This window comes from Chiloscyllium plagiosum, chromosome 4, assembly GCF_004010195.1.
Source record: "Chiloscyllium plagiosum isolate BGI_BamShark_2017 chromosome 4, ASM401019v2, whole genome shotgun sequence".
Classification (NCBI taxonomy): Eukaryota; Metazoa; Chordata; class Chondrichthyes; order Orectolobiformes; family Hemiscylliidae; genus Chiloscyllium; species Chiloscyllium plagiosum.
In genome coordinates this window covers 27,198,671-27,212,100 of record NC_057713.1, presented here as the reverse complement: position 1 = coordinate 27,212,100, position 13,430 = coordinate 27,198,671, and positions in this window count along the sequence as shown.

Sequence of the window (13,430 nt, the reverse complement as noted above, 5' to 3'; positions counted from 1 at the left end):
ACTGAATATCATCCCTTACCAACATGGCCACCCCACCCCCTCTGCCCGTCAGTCTGTCCTTACTATAGCACGTGTATCCTTGAATATTCATTTCCCAGGCCCTGTCCACTTGAAGCCACGTCTCAGTTATCCCCACAATATCGTATCTGCCAATTTCCAAAAGAGCCTCAAGCTCATCCATCTTATGTCTAATGCTTCGTGCATTCATGTATAGTATTTTTAATTTGTGGCTGCTCTCATCCTTCCCATCAACCCCTATTTCACTCAACCTTACAGCATGATCCCTTTCCGAGTTTTATGCCTCTTTGATACAGTTGTCTTTCTTGACTTCTCTTGTTCTAACTTTCCCTTCAATTTCCTTTTTAAACTTCCAGTTTGTCCGCTCCCCTTCGCTACTTAGTTTAAATGTAGCGGTGTTGCAGTAGAAAACCTGCCTGCCAGAATGTTGGTCCCTAACTTATTAAAGTGCAAACCGTCTGTCTTGTAGAATTTATGCTTACCACAAAATATACCCCAGTGATCCAAGAACTTAAATCCTTGCTTCCTGCACCAGTTCCCCAACCACACGTTCAAGTCCATTATCTCCCTGTTTCTGGCCATACCAGCACGAGGAACTTGAAGCAAACCGGAGATAACCACCTTGGGCGTCCTGCTTTTCAGCCTTCTTCCTAGTTCTCCGAAGCCCCGCTGTAGTATGTTCCTCCTCTTCTTCCCGAAATCATTTGTGCCGACATGTACCACCACCTCTGGCTCTTCACCCTCATCCTTGAGAATTTCCTGCACTCTGTCCGCGATGTCTTTCACCCTGGCACCAGGAAGGCAACACACCATCCTTAAGTCCCGCCTGCTCCCACAAAAACCCCGGTCAGTTCCTCTCACGATGGAGTCCCCTATTACCACGGCTCTGTGCGATGTCCGACTCTTCCGCTCTGCCTCTGCGCCAACTTGCGCAGAGGAAAGATGAGGTACGAAGGTAAATTGGCCAATAATATAAAGGAGGATAGTAAAAGCTTTTTTAGGTATGTGCAAGGCAAAAAAATGGTTAGGACTAAAATTGGGCCCTTGAAAACAGAAACAGGGGAATATATTATGGGGAACAAAGAAATGGCAGAGGAATTAAATGGGTACTTCAGATATGTGTTCACTGGGGAAGACACAAGCAATCTCCCTGAGGTAACATTGGCTTGCGAACTGGCAGTGTCATCAGTCTCTACTGTTTCCAAAAGCTTTAACTTGTTCCTGACAGGTACTTCTCCCGGGCTCTCTTGCACCTGTCTCCTCTCTGTCTTCCTCATCGTCTGCTCTCTTCTGCTCTCTTCTGGCATGATTGGTGTAATAACATCGCTGAAGGTCTTGTCCAGAAAGATCTCGTTCTCTTGAATGAGCCTAAGGTCTTCGAGTTCTTTCATCAGCGCTGCAATATGCTCGGTCAATAGCTGAATGTGCACACACTTTCCACACATATATGAGCCAGACACACCAGAGTTGTTGACCTCCCACATCAAGCACGTAGCACACTGAACCAGCTGGGCAGTCATGTCTTCACCCTCTTCAACTGTGGCGTAATCACTTCACTCAACCTCCTTGTCAAAGATTCCTGAGCTGAAGCCTCACTCTTCGATCTGAACTTCCTTAGACCCTCTTTTTGTGGCAAGTCTGTGGACTCTTAATTTAGGTTAGAGGAGGAGGGAGGGAGGGATACCCTACTTTGTAGGACCTGGGGTTTAGAACTCACCCTCTCTAATAGCAATCACTTACCTTCCCGACCAGCTTTGCGCTCCCCAGCTCCCGCCGCTCTCTGCTGCGAAAAGTGTACAAAGTGTACAAGATGATCAGAAGTTGATTAAGGAGGAATTGCCAGATCTGCTTAAAAATATACATGCAAGGATAAAGTTTACTCACATAGGCCAGGAGCAATAGGTAAAGAGATTATAATATTAAGGGACACAGAATCCTCTCAGTCTGTAATGCTGAAGGATGAAGAGAAATGTACTCCTGAAGGATTATTGCCAGAAAAGGTACTGGTAACAGGAATTCATGGTGAGACAAAAAGTGCTCAATTATGTAAAATGAGGCTAAAGAGTCCAGAGAAGAGTGGAGTATTTGTGGTAGGAGTACTGGACAAACTCTCAGCTCTAGGAATACAATTTGTCCTTGCAAATGATTCAGCTAATTCACCAGTAGGCATGCTGCCTACTCCAGTTGAACATCCAGTGCAGAAGAAGGGCAGAGAGAGGGAGAGAGTTTGTTTCCAAACAGCTCACTCTTGAACTCCCAACTAGTTCTGGACTGAACTAAACTGCACAGCTAGAGAGAGCTGACCACTCCCCTTTCATTCTACAGGTCACTTCTAAAACTTGACCACTTTGGCCTGAAGTCTCATCATGAATGTTACATATAAACAAAAGGCCTCTCAAAATCCTTTTTATCCCTGTACTGAACTACTCTGATTGGAGCCTGGACTGGTTTATTACCCCTCCGAAAAAAATCAAGGACAAAGTATCCTTGAGCCAAGGAACAGCTTTTAGAAAAGAAAGTTCTAGCTTTGTGACATTGAAAAAATGAAACATTTCATAAATCTTTTTATCTTGTATTCATCAGGGAAATTCACAAGAACACCAATTTAATGGGGGGGGGGGAACAATATTTATAGAGTAGGAGAGGAAAGCACTGATTTGTTGTCAAGTAGACTGTCATTAGTTAAGATATTGTCATGGAAAATGCACTAGTTATTGATGATTGACAGTTAACTGCCAAACACTATTTAAATTTTAAACCATGCTAAATGACTCTGATTGGACAAGGTATTTCTAGAGACAGCAAATACTCATTATTCCTGATTCAATTCAGCAAAGTACATGATCAACATTCAATAGTTTAATTCCTAGCACTCTCCTCTCATATAGTATAAATGCTGACTTTCCCCTTAAATTAGCATTCTCATAAATTGTCGTAATGAGTGCAGGATGAAGCATTTTTACAAAATGTGTCCTTTTTGACTTGCTGTGCTACACATTACTAGACAGTTAAGTCAGTTGATAATGGAATGGGCTGAAAATGTGCTTATGCCCGAAACGTCGATTCTCCTGTTCCTTGGATGCTGCCTGACCTGCTGCGCTTTTCCAGCAACACATTTTCAGCTCTGACCTCCAGCATCTGCAGCCCTCACTTTCTCTTGATAAAGGAATGGCACTTGTAAGGACATTTCAAGGCCACATTGGCGAAAAAAATGAAGAATGGTAACCCCTTCGAATGTGTAATGAGATTTAATGACTTATAATGTTAGTATATCTGGGAAAAGTTTCGAAGAAATCTGTGGGATCTGTCTTGATCACATTTGCTATGTGACGTGTGCTGGTGGTGTTCTACCACAGTATTTACTTGATGCTAATTTTAGGTGTTAGAAAATGTACATGTATTGTAGATTGTATTACAGTTATATTGTTGTATAGTAAAATTTATTGTTGCTTATTCAAAACCGTGCAATCTTATAATGTTGTTAACTCAGTTAAGGCCCCTGGATTTCATAGTTTGTTGACTTTAAAAATAAATGTTTCTGTTCCCTAGACAGATAGTAACATAAATGCAGTAGTCTGGCCTGGTATTGTACAAAGGAACACTCTAAGTTGAAGTTGTCTCATTATTAGTCAAAGGAAGAAGCCTTTGGACCCTCCAGCCACATGGGATCAAAGCGGATTTCAACAGTTTCCTCATTTCCCCTCCCCCCTCCACCTTATCTCAGATCCAACCTTCCAACTTGGCACCGCCCCCTTGACCTGTCCTACCTGTCCATCTTCCTCCCATCTATCTGCTCCACCCTCCTCTTTGACCTATCACCTTTAGCCCCACCTTCATCCACCTATCACATTCCCAGCTACCTTGCCCCCAACTCCCATTTATCTCTCAGACCCCTTGAGCAATAAGTCTCATTCCTGATGAAGGGCTTATGCTCATAGCGTCAATTCTCCAGCTCCTCGGATGCTGCCTGACCAGCTGTGCTTTTCCAGCATCACACACTTCGACCTAGATATCCCTGGACACTATGGATAACTTAGCCTTGCCAATCTATCTAAGCTGCACATCTTTGGACAGTGGGAGGAAACTGGAGCACCCAGAGGAAACCCGCGTAAACATGGGGAGAATGTGCAAACTCCACACAGACAGTCAATTGAGGGTGGAACTAAAGGCATTGTGCCATACCCCATTATTTGTTGGAAGCTGCAAAGCTCTCCATTTCCTCTCTCTCACTCTCTTCCTTTCTCTCTCTCTCACTAACTCATGTTTTACAGCCCCATTGTTGTCCAAACTTTTGTTTTCTCTCGTAATTAAGTTTTGAGCCTCACATTTCTCCAATCATGCAGACCGGCATCGAATGCCAACAACTTGCCCAAAGTTTGAAACAAGGTTTGAGGCTAAATCTAGGGGGACCATAGATTCTACTAATCCAGGCAATTGCTGTTTTCTGTGCTTTTGGTCATGCAGCCTGGGGAGGAAAGGCAACAATTTCATAGAGACAAAAGCATGAGTTAGTATAAAAAGCACTGAGCTGAGTGAGTAGTCAACGGTGCTACTTTGGTGAAGAACGATAGTTTGGATATTGGCAAACTTCACATTCTCCTTGTTCTTGGAATAGTGCCGTGAGATCTTTATTATTCATCTAACAAGTCCCTCGCCTTAACATCTCATTCGAAGAATTGTCTCTCAGCACTACTGGAATAGTGCACTGGAGTGCCAGGCTGGATTGAAAAGAACAAAAGAAGTTTTAGATTTTGTAGTTAAAGCATACTTTCTCCTTTGGGGGAGAAAAGCACTCATCACAAGGCTTTTATAGAGAATTAGTACTTACATGCTGGCCAACGGAGGAGCAGGATTCTCATAAAGTGTCTGCTAATGGAGCTTAATCACCACAGTGTGGTTCCAAGCATTTCAGAAGATTAAGGAGGATAGAGACAGGTACATAATATCATTCCCCACCGTTAGAGGTGAAGCTTTGAACAAATTATTGATTACACGTTACCATTAGTCAGGACCCTTGGCTGGTTCATCTGCATTATATTATCGGAGAAAGCATCACTTACCTTCCCCATTTATTCAACATGTAAAAGTCAATTATGTCCCAAAATGACAAGTTGCTGCCTGCGAGGTTTCTCAAACTTTTAATGGTCCTGGATCTGCAATCTTGAAAAGCAGCAGTATCAATTAAGCCTGTGTTGCTAACATTTCTCGTCTATAATTTATTGCCTGTTTTATCATATTTTATCACACATTAAATCATCCTGACTTTCTTTTTACCAAATGGCTTTGCCCAGATTAAAGCTACATTAATCTCAGCTAACAGCCAGGGATGTCAGTATGTGATATTTTGACAGTATTAGGTTTTGTGTAAAAATGACTTTAATCCCGCTTTAAATACTGAGTAGACAGGAGTGATGCAATACTTCTCTTCATTTCTGTTTAATTGAGACTGCTGGGCTGAAAGTTTCCTTTTCCTTTTGTTCCGAGAATTATGCTGTCGTTCCCATCAGATACAATCTTGTCGTATTTTTACCTCCTTTGTTCAGGGAACTTAATTGATAAAAGTCAAGATGTCACTTTGTAAAAATCCGACCTCAGTACCATTCTCTTCAGATATTTTGCTCACGTCATATGTGAAACTTGAAAATAAACGTTAACAACTTATTGCCTTAATAAAATGCCTTCAGTGGAGAAAGTCATCCAAATGAACTTTGGGGACATGTAATATATGAAAACTGATGTTGAGTCAATAGAGGCAATATCTAAAGTAACTAACAAGTAACTAAAAACCTGGAGTGTGTTGGGGAGGATGGGTGTTGGGGGAATTTTGTTCAGACAGGGTCAAAGGAGATCAGAGAGGTAGAGAAAAAGAGAGATTTAAAGAAGGGATTCCAGACGATAGGTTTGGAATATACACCCCAGCTCCTGTTAGTGTGACTACGGGAGATGTGGCTGAAAGCCAGAATGAAAGGAGCAAGGAGGATTTGGTGAGCTGGAAAACTGGAGAGTTTGTAGGTTGTTTGGTTTCCAAAATTAATGTTTAGTTTTTGGTCCCAGCTGTCTTTCTCCTGATCAGACCTGGTCAGAAAATAAACCAAAAAGGCCACAATTTATTGGCCATTTCCTCCTGCCACATTTTACTAGAAATAACAAGTCCCTACTGAAATAACTTTATAGAGGCAGGTATCCAATCACCAAGTCACCCTTTATTTACACGTGGAGAGATCTTGCCACTGATCATGCTCCCTCAGAGCCAACTCACATGGTGAACATGATGTGTGGCATTCCTGTTCCTTTTTTCCCTCAGAACCTCTGGCTCTCTGTCTTTTTTTTTCTTTCACCTATGCTGTGTGTGTACAGGTGTGAGACACAGTGAAAGACACAAGGTGCATGAATCTTTATTCAAATTTCCACCACCAGGAAGAAAAGAAACACCCGAGTAGCTGTGACAAGCAGTGCCTTTCACATCAAAGGGCTATGTGATCAAACAGTGAAGGGGAGGGCAGGGATTAAATCAAAATAGAGTTGGAGGGGGAAATAATGCACTCCACTCCCTGCGGCACCCACCTCTCCCTGAACAACTCCAGGGTGTCGGTGGACACCGACATCCCTATTCCTATCTGTCAGCCAGGGCTCCCTGATTGGATCAGATTAACAGCCCCAATCAGGAAACTCATTATCACCGTTTACGAGTTTGCAGCTTTCATATGGTCCATGTGTTTGTTCATGACTGTCATACTTTAGACATTATTACCCAAACTTAAACATTACTAGACCTGACCTCGCATTGACCATGTCTCTTACCCATGCAGGGTCATTCCTATGGTTCCTATAACAAACTTCATTCCCTTCAATAAAGTGTCTCTTTTGCTTAGCAGAGTTTGGTGTCTGACATTGGTTTTCCTGATGCCGATTCACTCCCCTCCCCCGTGCAAAGGTTCGGAAAGGTCTGATTTAACCTGGTGCAGAGTCTTCTCCCCATTAGCAACACTGCTGGAGCTATCCCTGTAGTTGAATGAGGGATTGTTTTACAATCAAATCAGAACTGGGACAATCTAGTCTCCAGTGAATTGTAGGCTTTTTCTTTAAGTGTGCCTTCAAAGTTTGGACTATTCTTTCTGCCAGACTTTTGGATGTTGGATGGTATGGAGCTGTTCTTTTTGATGAATACCATTAGACTTTACAAAATACTTAAGTTCCCTACTGGTAAAAAATGGCCCATTATCTGTGACTAATATTTCTGGGAGTCCACATTTAGGAAAAGATGTGCGCAGTTTTTCCATTGCTGTCCCCATGTTTGACGAGTGGATTCCATGCACGTTCAGCCACTTTGAGTGGGCATCCACAATGGCTAATAGCAATGAGTCGGTGAAAGGACCTGCATAGTCAATGTGTAACTGAATCTAAGGTTAACTTGGCTATTTCCATGAATGTAGGGGAGCTGCTGGTGGCAATTGTTGTCCTTATTGGCATTCTGGGCACTGCCTCACCAACACGGCTATGTCTGCATCCAATCCTGGCCACCAGACATATATTCTCACCAATCTCTTCATTTTAGACAACACTGGATGACCCTGTGCACTTCACGGTGGCAGAATCATAGGTGAAGACAATCACTCTTGCTCCCCCTAATGATATGCTGGTCTTCTGCTGTGATCTGGTTTCTCCAGGTCCAAACAGGTTTCAATCCTGGTTGTGACACTCCTTTGGATTCCCCCATCACCACCAGCTTTACCAGGAAAAGATCTTTCTGTGTCCAAAGTCTGATATTGTCAGCTGTTACTGTAAGTGCATCCAGAAAATTTCAAACCGTTATGGACTCTTCCAGTGACAGTACCGTCGGTGGTGTATCTGCCTGAATTTGGCCTGAAGCTATGGGCGGCACCGCCTTGTCCTCCCTAAGTAGACATAGCAGGGGTTTGTGGACCATTACGATTATAAATTTACAACCGTAAAAGTATTGGTGAAACTTCCTGACTCCAAATATGAATACCAAACCTTCCTTCTCTATCAGGGCAAATTTGCATTAGCTCTGCATTAGCCACCATGGGATGTTCCTCTCCGTTCAGCTACTATGAGCTAATACTATCCTGATGCCAGATGGGGAGGCATCACATGTTAACAATAGATCTCACTTGGGATCATATTGTGCCAAAACATTAGAGGATGAAAGCTGTTTCTTCACATCCCTGAAAGTCATGGCTTGGCTACAGGACCATTCCCAAGGCTGACCTTTTATTTAAGAATTGATGCACAGGTTCCAGGAGGGAAGCCAGGTTATTTCTAAGCTTCCCATTAAAATTCACCAGCCCAAGGATAACCCTAAACTTTGGTACAACCGTGGGAGGCGGGATACCTTTAATCACCCTCACTTTACCTTTCAATGGGTGTAACCTGGCCTTGTTTATTCTGCAACCCGAGTAGGTTACTGGGTTGCCTGGAATGCACAGGTTTCCCTTCCAAGTCATACACCCACCTGGAAGAAATGGCTAAGGTCCATGTCCAAGTTCTCTAAGTGCTCTTTATTAGTCTTCCCTTTTAGTAGCATGTCATCTCAATAAATGGTGACCTAGGGTAGACCTTGTAAAATTTGCTCTATTGTCTGCTGAAAAATTGCAATGACTGATGATACCCTAAATGGCAACCTTGTATATTGGTACAGACCCTTATGGGTATTAATTGCAGTACACTTCTGAGGTTCCTCATCTAGCCGCAAGAATACATAGCTCACGTTCAGCTTCGTGCAGGACAGCCTCCCTGTCAGCTTTGAGTATAAATCCTCTGTGTGAGGGATTGGGCATTTATCCAGCTGTGTAAAGTGGTTTATCATTTGTTCAAAATCCCCACAAAGGCAAACTGATCCATTGGGTTTCACGTTCGATATGACCGGTGCTGCCCATTCTGCAAACTGGATTGGTTTGATGATTCCTTCACCTTTCAGCCTTCTGGTTTCTGCCTCTGCTTTTGCCTGTTTGACAAATAGCATTGGGTGGCCTTGCAGAATTGTGGAATTGCTTTCTGATCAACATGGAAGGTGGCCTTGGTTCCATTGATAGTCCCTAGACCTTCCTGAAAAACTTCAGGGCATTTAATTAGGACTCAAGCAGCCATTTTCTAATCAAAAAGTGTTGAGCCAATCTAGGTGAACCTTCCTCAACCAATTTCACCCCATCGAGTTTGGGCTCAAGCCTTTTACTATAATTGGTGGTAACTGAACCAGCTGCCTCTCATAAGAAAGAGACTGGAACCAAAGTTGTACTCTTAATCCGTAAAGGTTCCCCAGTATAGGTTCTCAGTCTAGCTGGGGTCTTGCATAAACATAAAGTTTAAGTCCAGAGTGAATTTGGCTACACAGTATCGACTTCCATTAGAACGGGGTGACTATTTAATTAGATATTTATTTTGCTTGATTCTGACATTGCTAAGTGACGTAACTGTTTGAAACCAGATGTAGGTAGATGTTTCAGGGTGTGCACTCTCCTGGATATCAGCCTATGAGTTCTCTTACTACATTTAGGTCTAGTGGGACTCTTTTGAGTCCTATTACTGGCAGCAAGTACAATAGCTTGCTGGCCTGGATCCTCAAGAAAATGTTAACCATTTGGATGAGGCTTGGCTTTGTTTTGAGTTTGGTTGTGGGCTGACCGAGGATCCCTCTGCTCAGGATATGTCCTGAGTGAAGCTCTGGAATTGCCTTCACTTGAGTGGTGTTCCCAAGCTCAGTGGGGCTGGCGAGGGTGTTCACTCTCATTGGAATATCCTGCAACTCCACTCGTCGCACTTTCCAGGGATAAAGCTAGTCGTAGTGCCTGTTTGAAGTCCAGTTGGGCTTCAGTTAGTAAGTATTTTTGTACGGTTACATCACTAATTCCACAAATAAAATGGTCTCTCAGCCTCTCATTAAGGGTTAAACCAAGGTCACATTCCTCTGCCAGCCGTCTTAACCTCATCAAAATTCCCAACATGGATTCCCTAGTTATTGAATTGAAAATGTGTTGCTGGAAAAGCGCAGCAGGTCGGGCAGCATCCAAGGAACAGGAGAATCGACGTTTTGGGCATAAGCCCTTCTTCAGCTCTGATCTCCAGCATCTGCAGTCCTCACTTTCTCCTAGTTATTGAATTGCAAAGTAAAATTGATAGCATCTCAGAATTTTAGGAGGCTTTGGACATAATATTTCTTAACTAAATCTTTCAACTCTTGAAAGGTTTTAGTATCTGGTGCCTCAGAGAAAGTTCAGCTCCTAAGAACCGAAAAAGCTCCGGGTCCACAAGCTATCAGGAGAAGTACTTATTGCTTTTCATCGGCCCCAACGTCATTTGCCTTGAAAGAATAACACATTCCTTCCACATACTGGGCCCAGTCACCAAAGACAGGATTGAATGAGTCAAGCTTCCCAAATAATACTATGATGGCAGAAATACTTATCCCAACTCACACTTTTATCTTGTCGCTACTGAAATAACTCCACAGAGGCTGGTATCTCATCACCAAGTCTCCCTTTATCTACACGTGGACAGTCCTTGACACTGATTCAGCTTCCTCAGAGCCAGATCCTGGAGTGAACCGAACTTCTATGTCTGTCAGCCAGGACACCTCGATTGGACCAGAATAACAGCCCCAGTCAGGGATCTCATATTCTATGAGAGCCATCTGGCTGACTTTCTTCCAATCACTCCACCTGCAACATGATGATATCACCAGTTAGATCATGGCCGCCTCCCAGTGAGTCCCCTACGCTGGAGGTTAGGGTGGTGTGAGGGAGATGTGGAAATGTTGAGGGAGGCTTTCATTAACGGCCTTCCCATTACAAGGCTGCATGGCTCATGAACAGAATCCTCAGCAGCAATTGCTGTGCCCATGGATTACCACTGGAAGGTCCACCACTCTGATCACTGGGGATTTGCTGCCTGGTAAGGTGACAATAATGGTAACTAGCTGGCATGAAAATCAAACCCTCTCAGAATAGTGGTTGGAGCTAGAACAGGCCAATACAATTTGCAGCATATAAAGTTGGTATCATATTTATACACAATGCTTCCATCTCTGAGAGGAACACCTACTGCTTATGAGAAATGTCGAAAACATGCGTGAAAGTGAAGGGTACCTGTGGCTTTGAAGTTCATCTTTTTATTGTATTAGCTTCACGTGCTGATATCGATTGTACTTTAGAATAGACTCACTGCTTTTGGTTTTGTACGAACTTGAGAGCTGTAGAGTTAATAGCCCAGGTCTTTAGTCGGTTTTCAGTTACTGATCTCAGCAGTCACAGTGAAAAGGGTGCTGCTGGTGATCCCAATGTCTTTGAGGTAAGAACAGGATAACACTATCCAGGGTTTTTAATAATGGTTAAATATCCAGTGACCCCTTTTGAAGAGTATACGATTGCTAATTCTAAGTGAGGATTAGGTCAGTTTCAACTCACAAATAAAGAATGTGCAAAGTATCAATATCACAGAACTATAATAACCAATGACTTTTTTTTTAGAAAGAGCCTTCAGGCCTCACTACAAATAAAATTCTTTATGCAGAGGGAATAGATTTTCATGTACTCATAAAAAAAATGAAAAGCTGACAAAATGTAAAGAGAACAATGCAGCACTGGACACTCAAGGGGGAATTGGGTAGATCTATCAAAGCCTTGCTGTAATAGACTAAAAAAAATAAAGTTGAAAATTCACTGCAATGAAGTAATATCAAGCAGTCAATCAAGAGCACAATGCCAACAAAGCTGCAATCCTTGCTATGACAATCTAACATAATCCTGGAGGAATGGTGTGAGCGAGGTGGTGAGAATTAATGACCCTATACACTGTAAAGACCAGCCTGTTGGGAAGAGAATAAAAATTTGAATATTTTTCAACCATTGATTAATCCTTCATGAAGGCAAAAAGAATGTAAAGCCAATGCAGAACGGAATTACTGTTCCTATGAATTATCAATATAAGTGAACATTTCTCACTGTAAAACATGGCTTAGTTTCTATTATGAAATGAATCACAATCCGAAATTTACTTATGGATTTTTAAGAACAACATATTTTCTTTTAAAGAAAGCCAAAGGATTGCTGTGCATGTAGATTCAGCAGGATTCTAAAATTCCTGCACGGATTATGTTGGGAGAGATCATGGAAAGTTGTCCCTGAGGAGTGTCAAGGGAACTTCAGACAGCAACACCTCAAAACAAAAGGCTATTCAAAACAACTGAACTCTGATCTTCCATGGGTTGTGTTCCAGTCTATGGACATGCTATGAATTAAAAGAAAGACAATTCTGGGTTAAGAACAGATTTATGATTTATCATTCAGAACTATATAAAAAAGCTGGTAAAGACATACTGAAGCCATTGTCGATAAAGTATGACACGGGAAAAAGAACAGCGTGTCAGGCAGTATCTGAGGGCAGGACCCAAATGTTGAGGCCCTAGAACCACACAGCCTCAACATTGACTTCACCATTTTCCGACCTCTCCACCCCCTACCCCATCCCAGATCTAACTCTCTGACTCAGCACTGCTCTCTTGACCTGATCTACTTGTCTACTTTTCCATCTTCCTTCCCACCTACTGCTCCACACTTCCCACCAAAATATCACAATTACCTCCTACCTCCATTCACCTATCACCAACCCACCTATCTTTCCCCCAGCCCCACCACTTCTCCCCGTATTTAATTCTCAGCCCGCTTCCCCCTCCCCAGATACAATGAAAGATCCTGCCTGAAAGGTCGGCTCTCCTGCTCCTCTGATGCTGCCTGACCTGCTGTGCTTTTCCAGCACCACACTTTATTGACTCTGACTCTCTAGCATCTGCAGTCCTCACTAATTCCTAGTTGCTGAAACCATTGTCCCTACCTTCTAATAGGTTAGAGAATAGTTCTGAGGAAGGGTCACCTGACTTGAAATGTTAACTTTGATTTCTCTGCACAGATGCTGACAGACCTGCTGAGCTTTTTGAACAACTTCTGTTTTTGTTAGAGAATAGTGTGCCAGCGTATAAGTTTGTGGTTCAAGTTCCACTGTTGCCAAAATGTGTTGTGACGTTGAAACATCTAGACACCTGTGCATGTGTGGTTAAAGAAATAAAGTACCTCTGCTGAAAATACGTCAAGTCAGCAACACCACTGTTAAAGAAAACTGAGCAAATTTCTTTGAGCTAACTGCGAAACCAAGATTTCCAAATGACTAATGTGCTGCCAATGTTAGTGCTACCAAAACCAACTACCTTAATAGCTGTGCCATTTCACAATCGATTTGTCATGGATAAGCCAAAGACTGACTTGCAAATTGCATTTTAATGTTCATCTTTTGGACTCAAATCTCATTTTTTATAGATGTATAATATATAATATAAATATATATATGCTTACTGTTACCGCTCCCTGTAGTAGTCAATAATCACAGTTTCTCCATAAGTTAAG